A 21,994-nucleotide genomic window follows, 5' to 3' on the forward strand; every position below is an offset into this window, starting at 1 on the left:
TAATTGTGAGCAGAGAGCGTTTCAGAAGACAGAGAAGTGGCATGGTGCTGCTAATTATAGCGTCGTCGCCGCTCACCATCTTGGTGGAGTCCTCAAAGTTTTGGAGTATGGTACAGATGTCTGACATCCATGTCCAATCCTGAGGACTTATGTGTGGAGTCTGACCTGAATACCGACGGCCGTGTTGATGCTGGTAGTCAGCAACTGTACTCTTCTGCTCACAAATCCTTCCCAACATCTGCAATCTTGAGTTCCAACATGTGGGGACATCGCACACCAGTCAATGAGCTGGAAGCTGCAAACGCTGCTGAAGCACGGCAAGGGCGGCGGAAGCTGTAGCTGACTCTCTAAAATGGGCACACATGTGGCGTACTTTGACAAGCAGATGCAACACATCTGGGTAGGTTTTGAGAAATAGCTGAACCACGAGGTTAAGCACATGGGCCAGGCATGGTACGTGTGTGAGCTTGCCTCGCTTCAGAACTGCCACCAGGTTCCGGCCATTGTCAGATACGACATGACCATGCCTGGCTCTAGGTTCAGTGGTGTCCACAACTCTTTAGCATTGTGCGGTTAGTCACCTAAGCATATTAACTTCAACACAGCCTGTTGCCACTTGGCCGAGGCATTGCTGCAGTGACTCCAGCTTCTGCCTGAGTGCTCATTTTGGAGATGGAAGCAGAAGAGGAGGAGGAGGTGCAGGAGCTGTAGAATTTAGGGGCAACCCTGATTGACCCAGGGTCCGCAATTCTCGGCGTCGTGAGGATGTGTTCCGTCCCAAGGTTCGACTGGGTCCCGTCTTCCACTATATTAACCCAGTGTGCCATCAGCGAGATATACCGTCCCTGCCCACAATCACTTGTCCACATGTCCGTGGTTAGGTGGACTTTCCCAGTAACTGCGTTGTTGAGCGCACGGCTAATATTGTGGGACACGTGCTCCTGTAATGTGGGGAAGGCACACCGGGAAAAATAGTGGTGCCTGGGGACCAAGTACTGAGGGATGGCTAGCGCCATCAAGTTGCAGAAAGCTTCCATCTCCACGAGCCTAAAAGGTAACATTTCGAGCGCAAGCATTCACGAAATGTGTGAATTTAGTAGTGTAGCCTGTGTGGCATTGGCAGCGTATATGCACTTGCGTTCCAAGGTCTGGGGTGGAGACAACTAAACGCTGTGCTGGGACAAGGAAGTGGACGTGCTTGCTGATGGTGCTAGTTGAGTGTGTGCACGGACACGTGCAGGGTGGGAGGCATCTTCGCATGCGCCATGGACAGGGGAATGGCGTGCACAACAGCGGAAGAAGCAGTGGTGTCACCCACAGACACTGTTTCTGGACCCTGGGATTCAGCCCACTTAGTAGGGTGCTTTGCTGCCATTTGCCAGATCATGCTGGTGATGGTCAGGTTGCTAGTTTTACTATACCTGCTGATGCTGGCCTGGCACGTGGTGCAAATGGCCTTTTGGGGGTTATCTGCAGAGTCTTTAAAAAACAACCAGACTCGGGCAGACCTAACAGTTGTACTGGCAACTTCCGTCATGTTGGCTTTACGGGGAACGTTTTCCCGCCTTGTGTCTGCAGCCACCACACTGCTTCTTCCTGCCTATTGTGGTGCTTTGCCTCTCTCCCCCTGTGTGCTGCAGTCCTCGCTCTGGATGTCCCCCTGCCAGGTTGGGTCAGTTACTTTATCATCCACCACCTCGTCTTCCACTTCCGCTCCCTGGTCCTCTTCCTGACTATCTGGCAATTGTGTCTCATCATCATCATTATCATCCTCCTCTTGCAACAGTAATTGCACTTTCCCACTATTGCCTTCATGTGACCGTGGCAGATCAAATATTTTGGCATCACTACACGCCTTCTCCTCTTGGCTCGCTTGAAGCTGGCCGAGCGAGAGGCCCGAATCTACAAATGGAAAAGTGAACAGCTCTTCTGAGTGTCCAATTGTAGGATCAGTTGTCTCCGGGCACTCGGCATGGTGGGAGGAAGGAGGATCAGGGTGAGGAATATTTGGTCCAGGCTCACGGCTAGTTAGACTTGACCGTGTAGAAGACAGGGTGGTGGTGGTGGGAAAGTGACTGGAAGCATTATCTGGTATCCAACCAACAACATTTTGACATTGTTCTGGGTTCAAAAGTGGTGTGCTGCCGCCCCCTAGCAATTGGGACAGGTAGATCCGGCAACAAGGTGTGGGTGTTTGTTGTGGCCCAATTTCAGCTTGCCCACCTCATCGGCCTTGGCCTCTGCATACACCATCACGTACACTTCCCCATCCTTTGCCACGCACCTTGCCCATTTTAAATAGAGGACAATATTTTTCACGTTCACTAGAAATGGCTGATTTTGAAACACTCTTATAGGTGTTATGTCTGACAGAGAGCCACGGTTTTAAATAGCAGGCCTGTAATTTACTAATATTATTCTTCACAAAGACCTAGTGTGAATAGCTTAACCGACAGACTGCACGAAATGGAAGGCAAAAATGGCTGATTTTGGAACACTGTTATATGTGATATGTCTGACAGAGAACCACGGTTTTAAATAGAAGGTCTGTAATTTACTAATAATATTCTTCACAGAGACCTAGTGTGAATAACTTGGCCAACACACTGCAACAGAATGGAAAAGGAGGCCAATATTTTCCAGGTTCAGTTCAAATTTCTGAATTTTTATCCCTGAAATATGGAACAGATCTGGTTGTATTCTGCAGTGCTAACAAGCAAATGGAGCAGAAAAATGGTGTACTCTGAATTGCTTTTTAAGCAAATAACCAGGATTAAGATAAAAAAAAAATTTCCCCGGCCACTGATACCTGGGGCTATGTCTTCAAATATCTGTAAGGACAGCAGCAGCAGTAACGTGCTATGGACCCTCTTGCACTATATGCACTGCAGTGTGCCACATACGCTGCCTGCCTGCCTAACTTCTGCTATCACCTTCACCTCAGAAAATATGCACCTGGATTAGTCCTCAGAAGTACTGTTAGTTCAGATGGATATATAGATATATGTTGTGGAATACTTATACTAACTCTAAACAAGCAAATCTCTCCCTGACTCAGCAGCAGCTCTCCCTACTCTGCCTGATTCCAGTGTAGACTGTGACTAGCATAGCGGCGCCAGGTCTTGAATAGACCTGATGACTCTGTGCGGCCAGCCAATCACTGTAATGCCCACAACTAACATGGCTACGGCATTACAGTGCATGGCAAGCAATCCCTGCATGTTAATTGGCTCTCTAAAGAGCGCCAAACATGCAGGGCGAGGACCCGTGTTCCTGCCTGAGCAACCCGGAAGTACTCGCCGAGCTTGTTGAGTACCATGATGCTCGAGCGACTACTGAGCAGTGGCGAGCACGTTTGCTCATCACTAATAGCCACCTGTTTAGGTTGTTCCAGGGCTCTAAAGAGCTGTCTGATATTTTCAACATTCCTTATAGACCTACTTAAGGTCCTAAAAAAATCCCTTCTACTCCAGATGGGTTCATACTCATGTGCCACTCCAAAAGTGTACCTGGAATTGGTGTAAATGGTTGCTGTCTGAACATCTGTCATTGTACGCACTGCAACAAATTGCCTTAAGCTCTGCCTTATCTGCTGAACAGGAGGACATGGGTGGTTTCAGTATTAATTCATATAATTAACACATCTTTAAGGTGATCAGTGCATATCCCATGCATAGACTCCCTTAAAGTCCATCTAAAAAAATGTAAAAATCTGCAATAGCAAATGGCGTTTCAACAATATTCTCTAGATCTTTCATGTTAGTTTTCATTAGTTTTAAACAATGATGGCAGTCATCACGATTATAAAAGAGAAAAATGTTGTGTAGAATAGATCTATTCTGCATTTCCAATCCTTTCTTCATAAAAGATCTTTTGTGCTAATAAGTCTCTTGCTGCTTTCTCATGTTCCCATCCCTTCCTTTGTTCCTGCTCTGGCCATATCTCTGTGACCTCTTTTGTACACAGCAGCATTAATGCAGATGGGTTCAACTATGTGTACTGTTTCATAGTAATGTTGGGGGTCAGTAGGGATGCCTCATATTTTGTATAATGTTTTGTTTGGGCTTGCATCAGAATTCCAGTCACTGCATGTTTGACCTTTATGGTTAACGGGTAATTTAGCACTAAATTTGATACTTTATTTCTGAGCACAACTGTACAGCGCCTCTTGAGATTGGATCTTTAGTATGAATCTTTAACCTGTGATATGAGTGTTAATAAAACTAAATCAATTTAATGTTACTTAAAGTGAACCTGTCAGGTGATTAATGCTGTTCAAAGCACAGACAGTATGAATTACAGCCTGGCTGCGTGATTGCAGCCAGATGCAGTGGGGAAAATAACTATTTGATACACTGCCAATTTTGCAAGTTTTCCCACCTACTAAGAATGGAATCCAGAAAATCACATTGTATGAGTTTTACATAATTAATTTGCATTTCACTGCATGAAATAAGTATTTGATGCAATAGAAAAACAGAACTTAATATTTGGTACAGAAACCTTTGTTTGCAATTAAAGAGGTCAGACATTTCCTGTAGTTCTTGACCAACTTTGCACACACTGCAGCAGGGATTTTGGCCCACTCCTCCAGATCTTCTCTAAATGTTTCAGGTTTCGGGGCTGTCGCTGGGCAACATTGAGTTTCAGTTCCCTCCAAAGATTTTCTATTAGGTTCAGGTCTGGAGACTGGTAAGGCCACTCCATGACCTTGATATGTGTTATGCTCACGCCCGGACTGTTTGGTGTGAGCGTGGTTTGTGGTCCCACTGAGCCACGAACCGAGGAGTGCCTATAGGGGCGTGACTAGGGGCCTCACCAGATCCGACCCTGGACGCACGGCGGCTTAACGATTCCGTGATCTTAGGAGGGACAAGGGAGGTGGCCCAGGTGCTAATCCAGTGCAGACCTCGGTCACACAGCAGTTGACCCACACCAGGGTATGCAGGAACTGGCGAGGTCGGCTGGTGTGTAGATAAGCACCGGCAGGTGCGGTAGGTCCAATAGAAATGCAGATAGGCAGGCAAGTACTGGCAGGCATGACTGATATTCAGGCAGGCGGGCATGGCTGGTATACAAACAGGCAGGCAGGTACTGGCGGGCATGGCTGGTAAGCAGGCAGGTACTGTCAGGCTAGGCTGATTAGAGAATAGTACAGACAGGGATACAGGAGCAGAGCCGCAGGTGCAGACAGGAGTGGAGCAGCGCCGCAGAGTGCGGACGGGAGTGGAGCGGAATGCCGCAGAGTGTTGCCAGGCGGGACAGGGCTCTGTTCACAAGGAACAGACAGGTACAGGAAAGCACAGGGGAATAGCAAGTATACAGAGAATTAGTACTGAGACAGGGAAATGGGACAGACAGAGCCAGATTCACACAAGGTACTTACTATGAAGTAGCGAGTGGACACACTCACAAACTGAAGTACAGAGACGACAGGTAGGATATAGGTTCTGATATTCTGATACAGACACTGCAGAATAAGAAAACGGTACTGGAATAGACACATATGGTAAAGGGAAGGATCGGACATAGAGATAAACAGGTAACAGGCTAGGACACTGTTCAGACAGGAACTGGCACAGGAACAGAATACAGACCCCAGGAAGGCAGTAACAAGCTAGATACAAGACACAGGTACAGGCCTGGGTGCTCTGCCCCAGGGTGGCAGAAACAGGCAAGATACTGGATAGGACCTGGCAACTCAGCAGCAGCACAGAACACACTGAAAGAAAGTGTTGCTCAGGCACCTCCAAATGGGTGAGGTGGTTTAAGTATCCAGTGCCTCACATCAATAGACTGCGGACAGATTAGGAACACGCACTGTTACTTTAAGACTCAGGAAGGGCTGCTGCCCTGTGCAGGCAGCCAAGACACATGCACACAGCAAGGAGAGGAACACAGCGTGCAGCCTGGATTGGTGGGTAAGTCGGCGGTCTTGCATGGTGGGAGATGGGAAGCCATGCCAGCACACTGCCAGAGATGTTACAAAATGCTTCTTACGGAGTCACTCCTTAGTTTTCTTGACTCTGTGTTTCGGGTTATTCTCATGCTAGAAGACCCAGTCATAACCCATTTTCGATGTTCCTATTGAAGGAAGGAGGTTTTTGTCCAAAATCTCGCGATACATGACCCCATCCATTTTTGCTTCAATACGGTGCAGTCATCCTGTCCCCTTTGCAGAAAAGCACCCTCAAAGTATGCTGTTTCCCCCACCATGCTTCACGGTTGGGACGGTGTTCTTGGGGTTGTACTCCTCCTTCTCCTTCTTCTTCCTCCAAACATGGCGAGTGGAGTTGTTACCAAAAAGTTCTATTTTAGTCTCATCTGACTACATGACCCTCTCCCATGCCTCCTCTTGATCATTCAGATGGTCATTGGCAAACTTCTAATGGGCCTGGACATGTCCTGGTGTGAGCAGGGGGGGCCTTGCGTACCTTGAGGGATGTAAATCCATGACTGCGTAGTACATTACTAATGGTAATGTTTGAGACTGTGGTTCCAGCTCTCTTCAGGTTATTGACCAGACCATCCTGTGTAGTTCTGGGCTGATTCATGAACTTTCTCAGAATCATCCTTAATCCACAAGGTGAGATTTTGCATGGAGCCCCAGTCCGAGGAAGATTGAAGATTGTGTTTCTTCCATTTTCTAATAATTGCGCCAAGAGTTGTTGCGTTCTCAACAAGCTGCTTGCCTATTGTCCTGTAGCCCATTCCAGCCTTGTGCAGGTCTACAATTTTGTCCCTGGTGTCCTTAGACAGCTCTTTGGTCTTGTCCATGGTGGAGAGGTTGGAGTGTGATTGATTGAGTGTGTGTACAGGTGTCTTTTATACAGATAACGAATTCAAAAAGGTGCAATTCATACAGGTAATGAGTGCAGAGTAGGAGGGCTTCTTAAAGAAAAACTAACAGGTCATTGAGAGCCAGAATTCTTGCTGGTTAGTAGGTGATCAAATACTTATTTCATGCAATAAAATGCAATTTAATTATTTTAAAATCATACATGATTTTCAGTTTTTTATTTTTAGATTTTATCACTCACAGTTGAACTGTACCTAGGATAAAAATTACAGACCTCTCCATTCTTTGTAGGTGGGAAATCTTGGAAAATCAGCAGGGTATCAAATACTTATTTTTACCACTGTATATGACATGTAGATGCCTGGCAAAGAGGGATTCATCCTCACTGGCAGCAACAAAGCAGTGTTAGGTTTGCTTGTGGCAGATAACCTGGTATGTTTTGGTTTGACAAATCCATTGGCCACACTGAATAATCTCTAAGACATGACGTTGGAGGTTGGACACAACAGTGCTCCCATAGCAAACCGGTTTTTCACACTGGTGCAATTTGTTTAAATTTTTTGAACTAGAAATCCATGGGATTGAGACTCAATGTATCTGCCCCAGAAAGAACACATTCTAGATAGACTGAACGTGGTGTGCTTGCTGAAGTGCGCTAGCTTATTGCCATGGCAGAAAATAATATGTGGTCCATAATGTCAAATATACTTTTGTCTGCTTGCATTGAAGAGGGGTCTGCTCGTCATTTATGCGAGTGTACAATATTTAATTGGCAAAAGCTTTGGAGAACAGATAACAGAGCTTATCCGGGTAATAAATCAATTTGGATTCCCTTTTTAAAGCTGGAAAAATTCTTAAATTTTTCAATTTTGCTTTTATAGATAGGGTCTAAAAGCGTGGCTATCCAATAGTCATCACTTTGCTTCATGTTAACAATACATCTGTCCACCCACAAACATTGCAATATACAGCTTGCCATGCTCACCAGCATGACTGAGGGCCTCATGTAACGGGTCTGGGAGGTGGAACCTCTGAGCTACTATACAAAGGGGCAGTCCTTGTAAGGAAGCGGGTGGCTCCCAGGGAAGCCGGGCAGGTAGTCACGGCAAGTGACAGGAACAGTCTCTGGGTAGAAGGGCAGGAGGTCATGGCAAGTGACAGCAAGGTAAGATCTCTAGACAGGCAGGTGGTCACGGCAAGTGACAGCAAGGTAAGAGTCTCTAGACAGGCAGGTGGTCACGGCAAGTGACGGCAGAGCCTCCAGGTAGGCTAGCAGGCGGGTAGCAGGTGAGCGCTCCCAGGTGAGCGGGTAAGAGTCTCTCGGCTGGCTGGCAGGTGGTCTCTGGCAGGTATCAGGCAGGTATCAGGCAGGTGCTTCCTGATCCACCGGCGGACTGGTCCATAGACAGACTGGCGGATGCAGGTAGACAGACTGTCGGACCGCAGGAATGCAAGCAGGTAGACAGGGCTGGAAAGCAGACTGGCAACAGGACCTGAGGGCTGAAGCAGAGGTGAAAGGCTTTGCAACAACTTTGCTCGGGCACCTCCATTATGGAGGAGGTGCCTTATATATGGGAGCTCCACCGGCAATTGGCCGGGGACTCCTTAGGACGGCACGCCGGCCCCTTTAAGAGGGAGCGCGCGCGCCCTAAGCACAGTGCCCGAGAAGCGGCGAGCGCTGCCAGCAGCGCGGGAAGAGGACGCCGAGGACGGAGCAGGGAGGTGAGAGGAACGACGTCTCTGCTTAGCAGGAGGCAGGGACGCCGACGCTACACCTCATAGTTTCATTACCGTAACCCCACTGTAATTATTGGTTGTCATGGCTAGTTATGTTCCCTCTGTCTGCTTCATCTTCTGCCTACACCAAGTTTATGTCCTCCTCCAGTTACACTGGTCCCTCCATTTCATCCTGTTCCTCCTCTTCAGGGTCCCCAACAGACACAGGGTGATGCTAAATATTTGAAAATTGGTGTTCTTCCTCCATCCCTTCTTGCATCCTTGTGAGTGTTTTTTTCCAGAATAAATATTAGCGGGACTACAATGACATGTAAAAGTTTGGACACACCTGATCCAAATTACTGTTATTTGTGAATAGTTAAGCAAGTTGAAGAAGAAATGATCTCTAAAAGGCCTGAAGTTAAAAATGACACATTTCCTTTTGTACTTTAGACAAAATATATATATAGTCATCTTTTACATTTTAATAGTTACAAAAAGGAAAAAGGGCCAATGCAAAAGTTTTATGCACCCTGCATGGCTAGTACCTAGTAACACCACCTTTTGAAAGTATCACAGCTTTTTAAATGCTTTTTCTTGCCAGACAAAAGTCTTTCATTTTTTGTTTGAGGGATTTTCATCCATTCTTCCTTGAAAAATTCTCCCAGTTCTGTGAGATTCCTGGGTCACCTTGCATACATTGCTATTTTGAGCTCTAGCCACAGATTTTCAACAATGTTCAGATTAGGGGACTGTGAGGGCCATTGTAAAGCCTTCAGCTTGCGCCTTTTTTCGGTAGTCTATTGTGTATTTTGATGTGTGTTTAGGATCATTATCTATTTGTAGAAGCCATCCTCTTTTCAACTTTAGCTTTTTTACAGATGTTGTTATGTTTGCATCAAGAATTTGTTGAAATTTCATTGAATCCATTCTTCACTCTACCTGTGAAATGTTCCCCATGCCATTGCCTGCAACACAACCACAAAGCATGATTGATCCACCCCCATGCTTAATGGTTGGCGAGATGTTCTTTTCCTGAAATTCTGTGCGCTTTTATCTCCACACATTCCTTTGCTCATTGTGGCCAAAACACTCTATTTTAACCTCCTAGGTCCAAAGGATTTGTTTTCAAAATGCATCAGGCTTGTTTAGATGTTCTTTTACATACTTCTGATGCTGAATTTGATGGTGAGGATGCAGGAGAGGTTCTGATAATTCTTCCACGAAGTCCATTTTTGTGCAGGTGTCTCTGAACAGTAGAACAATGTACCACAATCCCAGAGTCTGCTAAATATTTCTGAAGAGCATTTGAAGTCAAGCGGGGGGTTCTGACTTGCCTATCTAGCAATCCTACAAGCAGCTTTAATTGAAATTTTTCTTGGTCTTTTAGACCTTATCTTGGCCTCCACTCTTCCTGTTAACGGCCATTTCTTAATTACATTTTAAACTGAGGAAAGGGAAACTTGAAAATGCTTTGCTATCTTCTTATAGCCTCCGCCTGCTTTGTAGGCCTGCACCATTTTCATTTTCAGAGTCCTAGGCAGCTGCTTAGAAGAACCCATGGCTGCTGTTTTTTGGCACAAGGTTAGAGGAGGCTGGGTTTTTATAAAGCTAGGAAATTTGCATCACCTGACCTTTCCTAATGATGATGGTGAATAAGCAAGAACCCTAACAGGCTATTAATTTCTGAAACCTTGATCAAAGTTATCTGAGCACACAAATCTCCAAGGATGCCCAAACTTTTGCAGTGTCCCATTTTCCTTTTTTAATTTTTAAAATGAAAAAACATGGCAATATGTATATATATTTTTTGCCTAAAATACAAAGGAAATGTGTATTTAACTTTAGGCCTTTTAGAGATCATTTCATCTTCAACTTACTTAACTGTTCACAATAACAGTAATTTTGACCAGGAGTGCCCAAACTTTTACATGCCACTGTACATAGCTGATTCCACACGTGTCCCTAATGACAAATTTGGTCTCCTATTCAAAGGGCAGTATACTGTTTGTACTAATGCTGACACATATACAGTGTCAAATTTTAGTGGGTTGTGATGCAAATCAGGTGGTGCTCTGGTGGCCTTTCTTTTTTTTTTTGCAAAGCCAGGAGGTCATGCTTTGCCACATAAGACCTACTGAAATGGGATGACACTTTCTCTGGCCATAGGTACCACCTTTCTCAACTCAAGAGTGTATATTTGTGAAAAAAATCTTGCACTATTAAATTCAGGCCATGAGCCATGTATGGCATGTGGGTATTTTGCCTGACAGTAAAGCAGACTGAATGTTCCAGCCATTGTCACTCATGTCAATTACAAGTGTCAGTTCTCAGGGCGCCAGTCATTGGGCTAGTTGCCTCTTAATGCAGAGCAGCAATTCTTCTACCATGTGGCTTTTCTCCCCATGCTTTTTTTCAAGATTTCTGTGGCCCTTCTACAGTTTGACCACTAGTGGCAGCTATTGTTCACTTTAATATTGTGCTGCAGTTTCACTCCTTACCACTGGAGGCTGCTGTTGTGTTCTGCAAATGCCTTTTACCAAGATGGCGGATTCTGAATCTATGCAATCCATCTTGTTTCCTGTTTGGGCCTACTTAAAGCCGCATGGATCTCTCATTCATTGCTTGAGTATTGTCTCTAGTAGTGATGAGCGAGCATGCTCGCTACTGCTCGGTGCTCGCCCGAGCATCTCACTGCTCGAGATGCTCGGCGCTCGCTGAGTATTTCTGGGTTGCTCTGGCGGGAACACAGATCCCCTCCCTGCATGTTTGGCTATCTTTAGAGAGCCAATGAACATGCAGGAATTGCCTGCCATGCACTGTAATGCCGTAGCCATGCTGGTTGTGAGCATTACAGTGATTGGCTGGCCGCACAGCGTCATCAGGTCTATATCAGACCTGGCGCTACCATGCTCGTCACAGTCACTTCGGATCAGACAGTCTAGGGAGAGCTGCTGTTGTGTTAGGGAGAGATTTGATTGTGTATTAGGTAGTGTAGGGAGAAAAAACGTACATTACACATATCCATCTTAAAAAACAGTCCTTCTGAGGACTAATCCATCTGCAGAGATATCAGGCAGGCATGGTGTATAGGCAGGCAGTGTATATAGCAGGCTGCAGTGCATATAGCACAAGAGGCTCCATTCCAATTCTGCCTTCTGCTACTGTTAGATATTTCTATACAAAGGCCCAGTACCATGTATACCAGGATAGGAATGAGGGTTACCAGGATGAGGGATGAGGGGTACCATACATACCAGGATAGGGATGAGGGCTGGGGTACCATTCATACCAGGATAGGTATGAGGAGTGCCATGCATACCACGATTGGGAATGAGGGGTGCCATGCATACAGGATTGGGGGTGAGGGGTGCCATGCATACAGGATTGGGGGTGAGGGGTGCCATGCACACCAGGATTAGTGGTAAGGGGTGCCATGCATACCAGGATTAGTGGTGAGCGGTGCCATGCATACCGGGATAGGGGGTGCCATGCATACCAGGATTGGGGATGAGGAGTGCCATGCATACCAGGATTGGGGGTGAGGGGTGCCATACATACCAGGATTGGGGATGAGGGGTGCCATGCATACCAGGATGAGGGGTACCATACATACCAGGATAGGGATGAGGGTTGGGGTACCATGCATACCAGGATAGGGATGAGGCATACCATGCACACCATGATGAGGGGTACCATACATACCAGGATAGGGATGAGGGATGAGGTACCATGCATACCAGGATAGGGATGTGGGGGGCCATGCATGCCAGGATTTGGATGAGGGGTGCCATGTATACCAGGATAGGGTTGAGGGGTACCAAGATAGGGATGAGGGATACCAGGATAGGGAGGAGGGGTACCATGCATACCAGGATGGGAGTGAGGGTGCCATGTGACCTGCTCCTGGTCCGTGTGTGCACGCATGTGGGTTACCCGGAGCCGGGTCTCTGGGGGTAGTAGTCTCCGTGGCGGCGACCCGGTCCCGTGGCCCAGGGTGGTCAAACCAGTGGCAGTCTTTTATATATTTTAGGTTAATGTCCGACTACGCCACCCGTGGATTGCGGTCAGGGTGTACTGCCGCTGCAAGGCAGATCGCTGAGGCTGGTGTTGTGTGCACAGCAGAGGATGGGACAACTCCCCACGGGAGGAGTATAGCCTCAGGGCAGTGAGTGTGGATGATGGGAGTGATGGTGCATGGGTGAAGCAGGAACGACTCAGAGTCTTTGCAGTGCAATTCAGGGTCTTTACTGATGATGATAAGGCAGACCCTCCCGGGAGTACTGGCTAGCATAAGAGGCCTGGTCAGTCTGTGAACAAACAGGAGTTCCCCTGGCCAGGTGGAGTTGTAGGCCTCCCCGTCTGTCTGCACTCTTCCTGCCTACCTTGCTGTAAGCGAGTGGACGTAGCCCACGTCCCTGAGTATACCGTGTGGTGCTCATCCGTATGGCTGGTGACTTGGGGCCTTCTGACAGCCTCCGCTCCTCGATGGCGGTGCTGGTCCCTTGCTTGTGACTGAGCCTCCGGGCTTCTATGGCCAGAGGACCTGGAATCCCCTGCCGGCTGGTTTCTGCTGCTGGACTTAGAGATCCTCACAGCCTCGGACTCCCTTGTCCGGGCATAGTGTCTTCAGCCAGGACGAGCAATATCTGCTTCCAGTCCCTGGCACTCAGCTCCTGCTCCTAACTGTTGCTTTCCCTGTGTCTGGAACTTCACTCTCTCCTCTAACCCCGCCCCAGATCCAGTTTATATAGGGCAGGTTCCTCCCCTATCTGGTCTGGGACAGGAGGTGTGGCATGTTAAGTGCTCCTGTCCAGGAAACTCCCACTTGCTCTCAGACGTAATATTTCTATCACTGTGGCAACCAGACCCCTGGGGTGCCACATTCCCCCCTAGTTAAATTTAGTACTCCGGGACTAAACACATTTTTGCCACATAACATGACAGGGTATAAACAATAATACAACAACATATGTACAAGAAGTTTAGTCTTTAGAGGTCACGGCGCGTCCGTGACTGGGTGTCCATGTCACCCAACGAGGTGAAGTCTTGAACGGTGCGGGGACCTGTCCAAAGCAAACCCCAAACGTTGACCCTGGGCGTGGCTGCAAGGCGAAGCGAACTACTTTGGACCACACAGGGCCACGCCAGACAGGTTTTTCTTCCGTGGCCGTCTTCGGAAGAGGCACCAAGCGCAACTATTTACAATGTAGTTCCGGTTATTCAGCGTCCATAACCTGGCAGTCCAAATTAACCTGCAGGGTAACTAGAGGAACATAATTACTAAACAGGCAACAAAAACATAAACCATTTTCAGCATTTGCCATTTACAGGTTAATCCATATTACATTCTAGATTCTCCAGTGAGCGGGCATCTGTCCCCTAGTGCTCCTGGTAGACCTACGTAACCCACTATCTGGCTCTGCACTTCAGGGTGTAGGAGGTGTTGCGGGTAGGCCTGGCAGCTTCCTGCGTACTCTTTGGCTTACTAGGGGCACGACAGGCTCACTACTAGCAGAGGGTTGATTCTCCTGGGCTGCTTGTATGGATCCTTCTGCCTCCTGGGCTGGCTGCTCTCCCGACACTCCCTGTTCTTCTGTAGGCCCTTGAGGGGCTGGCTGGAGAAAGATGATGACGGGTACCACGACTGCATTGTTAATTTGAGTCCAGGACCGGGGAAAGTCTCCGAGTACTGTACTGATCATTTCTTCCTTTTCCTCTGCGGGTTGAAGGATATCCTGGTCTTCTTCAGCACCTTGTTGCTGCTCGGGACACTTCTTCAGGTGGTCTCTGGAGACAGTGGCTGTGGTCTCTCCTCCATCCTTACTGATGACACATACTTTTGGGTTCTCATGGCTTGAGGGCAGTACGGTGTACGGGTCCTTCTCCCACTGGTCATCCAACTTGTGGAGCCGTCTCTTCCTCTTCAAAACCTGCTCTCCTGTTGCCAGGGGAACAGCGGGAGCATGTTGGTTATAAGTCCTCTCTTGCCTTCCTCTTGCTTGAGACAGACTTCACTCCACGGTCTCCTGTACTTTCCGGTACTGCTGCTGCCATTCCGTGTCCCAGTCTGCTTCTGGTGAGGTGTCCTTGGGTGTCAGGACTCCCATCTCCAGGTCAATTGGCAGCTTACCAGGCCTTGCTCTCATTAGGTAAGCCGGGATGCAGTTGGTGGAATTTACTGGGATATGGTTATACAAGTCCACCAGATCAGGCAGTTTCTCAGGCCACTGGCTGCGTTCCTCCAGAGGCAACGTCTTGAGCAGGTCTTTCACTACCTGGTTCATTTTCTCACACATCCCGTTGGTTTGGGGTGGTAAGGCGTTGTCCTTATCTTCTTGCAGCCATACAAGTTGCAGAACTCCTGGAAGACCTCCGCTTCGAAGGCTGGACCTTGGTCAGTCAACACTTGCTCCGGATACTCGTGTGGACGGCAGAAGTGCTGCTGGAAGGCTCTAGCTGCTGTTTGAACCATTAAGTCCTTGACAGGGACCACCACCAGGAACCGGGAGTAGTGGTCTACGATGGTGAGGGCATAGACGTACCGGGACCAACTTGGAGCCAGCTTCACATGGTCCAGGGCTACCAGTTCTAGTGGCCGCAGTCTCTGCACCATCTCTCAATGGCTCCCCTCATGTCTACCCAGAAGAACCGGTCACGCAACAGGAACTCCAGCTTCTTCCATCCGAAGTGCCCTGCTCCGTTGTGGTATGCCTCCAGGACCATAGCCGCGTCCCGTCTCGGGACCACTACCTGCCAGGTCAGCTCATGTGTCCGGGAATTGACAGTTCTCCGGCACAGCTTCCCCTTGTTGAGAAACAGTTTACTCTTCTCCTTCCACAGCTGTTTGGTCTGCTCCGGGGCGTCTGGGACAAGGCGGGCATCAGACTGTGTCAGCATCTCTTTAACCAGGCGGACTACTGGGTCACTGTCTTGCGTCTCCGCCCAGCTGTAGTGGGGTAAGGGATTGAACGTGGCGGAGTGCCTGTCCCTTACCCGGTGGGAATACTGGGTAATCCCATGATGGTGAAACGCGGGGAGTTCAATCTCTTCCAGTTCCTCTGGATCTTTCCCTCCGTCCGGTAAGTTCGGCATCCTGGACAGGGTGTCTGCATTGGCATTTGAGCATCCTGCCCGGTATTTAATGGTGAAGTCATAGTTGGACTGGCGGGCCATCCATCTCTGCTCCAGGGCACCAAGTTTCGCAGTGTCCAGATGTGTCAACAGGTTGTTGTCCGTGTACACGGTGAACTTGGAAGAGGCAAGGTAATGCTTGAATCGTTCCGTCACTGCCCACACCACTGCCAGGAACTCTAGCTTGAAGGAGCTATAATTCTCAGGGTTTCTCTCTGTGGGCCGTAGTTTTCAGCTGGCATAAACGATTACCCGTTCTCTCCCCTACTGGATCTGGGACAGCACCGCTCCTAGTCCGATGTTGCTCGTGTCCGTGTGGAGAATAAAGGGCTGGCCTTAGTCAGGGTGCGCCAGGATTTCATCCCCCGTGAGGGCCATCTTCAGCTGGCGGAAGGACTCCTCTTCCAGCTTGTCCCACCTGAAGGGTGGCTTCTGGTTTTTGGCCTTTCTGAACTGGCCTATTAGGAGGTCCTGCATAGGAGCGGCCATCTTGGTGAAACCAGGAATGAATCTTCGGTAGTAGCCTACCAACCCGAGGAACTGCCTCGCTTCCTTTATGTTGGAGGGTCTTGGCCAGTCCTTAATCACTGTGATCATATCAGGGTCAGGAGCTACTCCATCAGCACTCACCACGTGTCCCAGGTACTGCACCCTTGGTTTCAGTAGATGACACTTGGAGGGTTTCACCTTTAGGCCGAAGCCTGCCAGGGCATCGAACACTTCTGCCAGGTGCTTTAGGTGGTCCTCATAGGTCTTGGAATACACGATGACATCGTCCAGGTATAGCAGGACCATCTCGAAATTTCTGTGCCCCAGACAGCACTCCATCAGCCTCTGGAAGGTCCCTGGTGCGTTGCAGAGTCCGAACGGCATACAGTTGAATTCACTGAGACCCATCGGGGTGGTAAACGCGGTCTTCTCCTTGTCTGCCTCTGCTACAGGAACCTGCCAGTACCCGCTAGTAAGCTCCAAAGTGGAGAAGAAGTTAGCAGATTTTAATGCAGCTAAAGATTCTTCTATCCTAGGTAACGGGTATGCATCTTTGTGTGTGATACGGTTGATCTTTCTGTAATCTACACACATCCTCATAGTGCCATCTTTCTTTTTCACAAGAACTAGTGGAGCTGCCCAGGGGCTACAGTTATCCCTGATTACCCTAGCCTCCTTCATTTCTCGCAACATTCCCTTGGCGTTCTGATAGTGTGCAGGGGGTACAGGCCGGTATCTCTTTTATGGGTGGATGGTCTCCCGTGGGGATTTGATGTTCTACCCCCTTTACTTGCCCAAAGTCTAGTGGGTGTTTGCTAAAGACCCTTTCGTACTCCTGAACCACCCGGTAGACTCCCTGTTTCTGGTGTGGGGGAGTGGAGCCAGTGCCCACGTGCAGCTTCTGGCACCAGTCCTCCATTTGTTTCTTGGAGCCGTTACCTTCCTCTGGGGGAGATGGAGGCAAGGGTTCCACGGCCTTTACAGAGTTCTGGTTAATGGTGAACAATTTGGCTAGCGTGGCATACCGGGGCAAGTATACTTCTCTTTCCCCAATGTTTAGGATGCGGACAGGTACCCTCCCATGGCGGACATCAACCACCCCCTGTGCCGTCAAAATGGTGGGCCTACTGTCTGAGTAAATGGGTTCTACCATAGCTTGGTAGTCTCTACCCCTCAGACCAATAGCTGCCCGACACCAGATCATCATCTCACTCTTTGGGGGCATGGCGATAGGGAACGGGTCACTCATCCTAACGCTACCTATCTCACCACCCGACAGTTCTACCTGTTGCCGTTTCATCAGTGCCCGGATCTCCTTTTGTAGGACACGTTGCTGGCCGGAGCTGGCGTTCAACGCAACCTGCTGTAAAATGGCAATTACTTCTGAAATGCAATTCTCAATAACGTTAGTACCCAAGGTTATTTTAGGGTGACTTTCACGACGGTCAATGTCCACAATAAACAGTCCCTGCGCCGGCAGTTCAACTTTACCAATTTTGATGGTCACCTCCTTGAATCCGATCTGCGGCACGGGCTGACCATTACTGGCGATGATGCTCAAGTCATTATCTGGGTAACGGGTAATATCCGTGTCATCCCAGTATTGCTTGAAAAGTACATAGGGGATGGTGGTTACCTGCGACCTGGTGTCCAACAGTGCACTCATGGGAATGCCATCCAGTACCACAGGCAAGACCGGTCGTCCCCCTACATACTTGTCACGCCAGTTTGATGGGCCTGATGATCTTACGCCTGGGGGTTGGCCCTTTGCCACAGGTTGGACTCGTTTAAATTACAGTACCTTGCCATATGTCCTGGTTGGTTGCAGCGGCGGTAGATGGGCTGTCCGTCCTCGTTGTAGCGGTCGCTGGGTCTTCCTCTGGACAATGGGATCCTCCTCTGTCGGCGCCACGGGACGTCCTCCGGACTGGTGGCCAGCTTGATCCTTCCTGGAGAGGATACCTGTAATGACTGCACAGTCCTGGTTAATGCGGCAACGTTTTTGGTCAGTTCTTGGACCTGATGGTGCAGGTCTGCAGCCGGGTCTTTATCCAAAGCCTGCGCACCAGCTCCCACAGGCTCTGCAGACAAGGGCGCCGCCTACTGGTGATAGGTAATAGCAGGGCAGCAGTGGGTTACAGCGCTACCCGGTGCCGGTTCTCGGAGCACCCCGATGGCCCTGTCTTTGAACTTTGCAAAGTCTAACCCAGGGTTCTGCAAGGACATTGCACGTAACTGTGTTCGGTGGGCGTTGGACAGCAGACCCTCAATGAATTGCTCAGTCAACAGTTCATCTGCATTCCGCACACTGTCAGGGTCTGCCTGTTTAATGGCTCCCAGGGCCTCCTGCAAATTCAAAGCATAGTCTCTTATACTGTCTTGGGCCCGCTGCGTGCACCCATAGAATCTCAATTTTGATCTCTGCTGAGGTACAGGTATCAAAAGTGTCCTTCAGACGGGCTAAGATCTCCTTCACGGTCTCCTTGTCCCTGACTGACCAGGACTTTACTTCACGTTGGGCTGTGCCGGTTAGCTGGCCTATCAACATGCTCACTTTTTGTCCCTCCGTGAGGGGGTACACTTTAAATAGGCTGTACAGTTTCTCTTTAAAGTCGCTTAGGGTATGCGACTCCCCTGAGTATTGGGGCAGCCAGGCCGCTCCGGGGATGTAAGGCATTGTGAATGGCATTACTGCGGCAGCGGCCGCGCTGGCGGTGGCAGTCCCCTCATCTTCCAACATCCTCCTCCCCCCCAGTCGACCGTGGCCTACCTTCTGTTGCTTCTTCTCCGTAGGCCGTGGCTCCGCAGGCGATCGTCAGGTGGAGGATCTTGCGTCGCGTCCTGGTGACGTCAGCGTCCGCTCGGCTCCTTTCAGGACATTGCGCAGCGTCCGTGCGTAAGGCGGGGATTCAGGTCTCGCGCGGTTTGGACATCCACGCCCCTCTTCTTCCCACGCGGCGTCCCGAAGATGGCGTCCGATGGCGGGAAAACGGCTGAAGACGGCAGGAAATGACTGAAGATGGCGGGAAGCGACTTTTGAGGTACGTGTACAGTCTTTTCAGGCGCGCAAAACCCGTTTGTGGCGGGTTGGTCAAAATCCTGCCGACTTCGCCAAAGTTGACCCGCCCCCTGGGCCGTGTGTGCACGCATGTGGGTTACCCAGGGCCGGGTCTCTGGGGGTTGTAGTCTCTGTGGCGGCGACCCGGTCCCGTGGCTCAGGGTGGTCAAACCAGTGGCAGTCTTTTATATGTTTTAGGTTAATGTCCGACTACGCCACCCGTGGATTGCGGTCAGGGTGTACTGCCGCTGCAAGGCAGAACGCTGAGGCTGGTGTTGTGTGCGCAGCAGAGGATGGGACAACTCCCCACGGGAGGAGTATAGCCTCAGGGCAGTGAGTGTGGATGATGGGAGTGATGGTGCACGGGTGAAGCAGGAACGACTCAGTCTTTGCAGTGCAGTTCAGGGTCTTTACTGATGATGATAAGGCAGACCCTCCCGGGAGTACTGGCTAGCATAAGAGGCCTGGTCAGTCTGTGAACAAACAGGAGTTCCCATGGCCAGGTGGAGTTGTAGGCCTCCCTGTCTGTCTGCACTCTTCCTGGCTACCTTTCTGTAAGCGAGTGGAAGTAGCCCACGTCCCTGAGTATACCGTGTGGTGCTCACCCGTATGGCTGGTGACTTGGGGCCTTCTGATAGCCTCCGCTCCTCGATGGCGGTGCTGGTCTCTTGCTTGTGACTGAGCCTCCGGGCTTCTATGGCCAGAGGACCTGGAATCCCCTGCCGGCTGGTTTCTGCTGCTGGACTTAGAGATCCTCACAGCCTCGGACTCCCTTGTCCGGGCGTAGTGTCTTCAGCCAGGACGAGTAATATCTGCTTCCAGTCCCTGGCACTCAGCTCCTGCTCCTACAGAGCTCCTAGCTGTTGCTTTCCCTGTGTCTGGAACTTCACTCTCTCCTCTAACCCCGCCCCAGAGCCAGTTTAGATAGGGCAGGTTCCTCCTCTCTCTGGTCTGGGACAGGAGGTGTTGCATGTTAAGTGCTCCTGACCATGAAACACCCACTTGCTCTCAGACGTGATATTTCTATCACTGTGGCAACCAGACCCCTGGGGTGCGACACCATGCATGCCAGGATTGGGATGAGGGGTGCCATGCATACCACGATTGGGAATGAGGGGTTCCTTGTATACAGTATTGGGGGTGAGGGGTGCCATGCATACCAGGATTAGTGGTGAGGCGTGGCATGCATACCAGGATTAGGGGTGAGGGGTGCCATGGATATCAGGATTAGTGGTGAGGGGTGCCAAGCATACCAGGATTGGGGGTGAGGGGTGCCAAGCATACCAGGATTGGGGGTGAGGGGTGCCATGCATACCAGGATTGGGGGTGAGGGGTGCCATGCATACCAGGATTGGGGATGAGGGGTGCCATGCATACCAGGATGAGGGAAACCATACATACCATGATAGGGATGAGGGTTGGGGTGCCATGCATACCAGGATAGGGATGAGGAGTGCCATGCATACCAGGATAGAGATGAGGCATACCATGCACACCAGGATGAGGGGTACCATACATACCAGGATAGGGATGAGGAGTGCCGTGCATACCAGGATAGGGATGTGGGGGGCCATGCATACCAGGATTTGGATGAGGGGTGCCATGTACACCTGGATAGGAATGAGGGGTACCAAGATAGGGATGAGGGATACCGGGATAGGGATGAGGGGTACCATGCATACCAGGATGAGATGGGGTGTCATGCATACCAGGATAGGGATGAGGGGTACCATGCATACCAGGATGAGGGGTACCATACATACCAGGATAGGAATGAGGGATGGGGTACCATGCATACCAGAATAGGGATGAGGAGTGCCATGCATACCAGGATTGGAGTGAGGGGCCCATGCATACCAGGATTGAGTATGAGGGGTGCCATGAATACCAGGATGAGGGGTGCCAAGCATGCCAGGATTGGGATGAGGGGTTCCATGCATACCAGGATTGGGAATGAGGGGTGGCATGCATACAGGATTGGGGGTGAGGGGTACAATGCATACAGGATTGGGAGTGAGGGGTGCCATTCATACCAGGATTAATGGTGAGGGATGCCATGCATACCAGGTTTTGGGGTGAGTGGTGCCATGCATACCAGGATTGGGGGTGAGGGGTGCCATGCATACCACAATTGGGGGTGTGGGGTGCCAAGCATAACAGGATTGGAGGTAAGGGGTGCCAAGCATAACAGGATTGGGGGTGAGGGGTGCCTGTGACGGGGTATGCGTCAGAGCAAGAAGAGACCACCGGACTAAGAACGCTCCAACGGGATTTATTAAGGCAGGCAGCATACCAAATCAAAAATCCAAGTTATTCCTAAGGTTCATAATAAGTCCACAATCACCGACGGGCGTGAGGTCTTGCCGCAACTAAGAGCCCCCACACTTCTTCCTCCAGAGATCTCCCAACACAACACTGGTCACGTATAAGTCCATTGTCTTGGGCTACCAGGAACAGCCCAAGGGTAGGGGAGGAGAGGTTTCCCCCCTCCTAGTCGATGGTTTAGTCCATGGCATGGCTCCGATGTGTCTATAAAGATGTGTACTGTGAGTTCTCCCCCTGCTTAAGAGAACAATGGGGAGTCCTCTAGTGGTGTTGACACAAGCCCAAGTTAAATTATGGTTGAGGAACAAAGATCTGGGAAAGAGCATGGGTATTTACATCACATCATGACATTTTATACAGAAATGCAGGACAGGGAAAACGATGTACCATGACAATTCCTTCCCCTCCAATTTTGTGTACGTACAAGGGACCTCTACAGGTCGCTTGTTAAGTACACACAGGCAGGGCTGACC

The sequence above is a fragment of the Phyllobates terribilis genome, unplaced genomic scaffold, assembly GCF_046119375.1.
Source record: "Phyllobates terribilis strain yellow unplaced genomic scaffold, ASM4611937v1 Scaffold_9__5_contigs__length_417890890, whole genome shotgun sequence".
NCBI lineage: Eukaryota > Metazoa > Chordata > Amphibia > Anura > Dendrobatidae > Phyllobates > Phyllobates terribilis.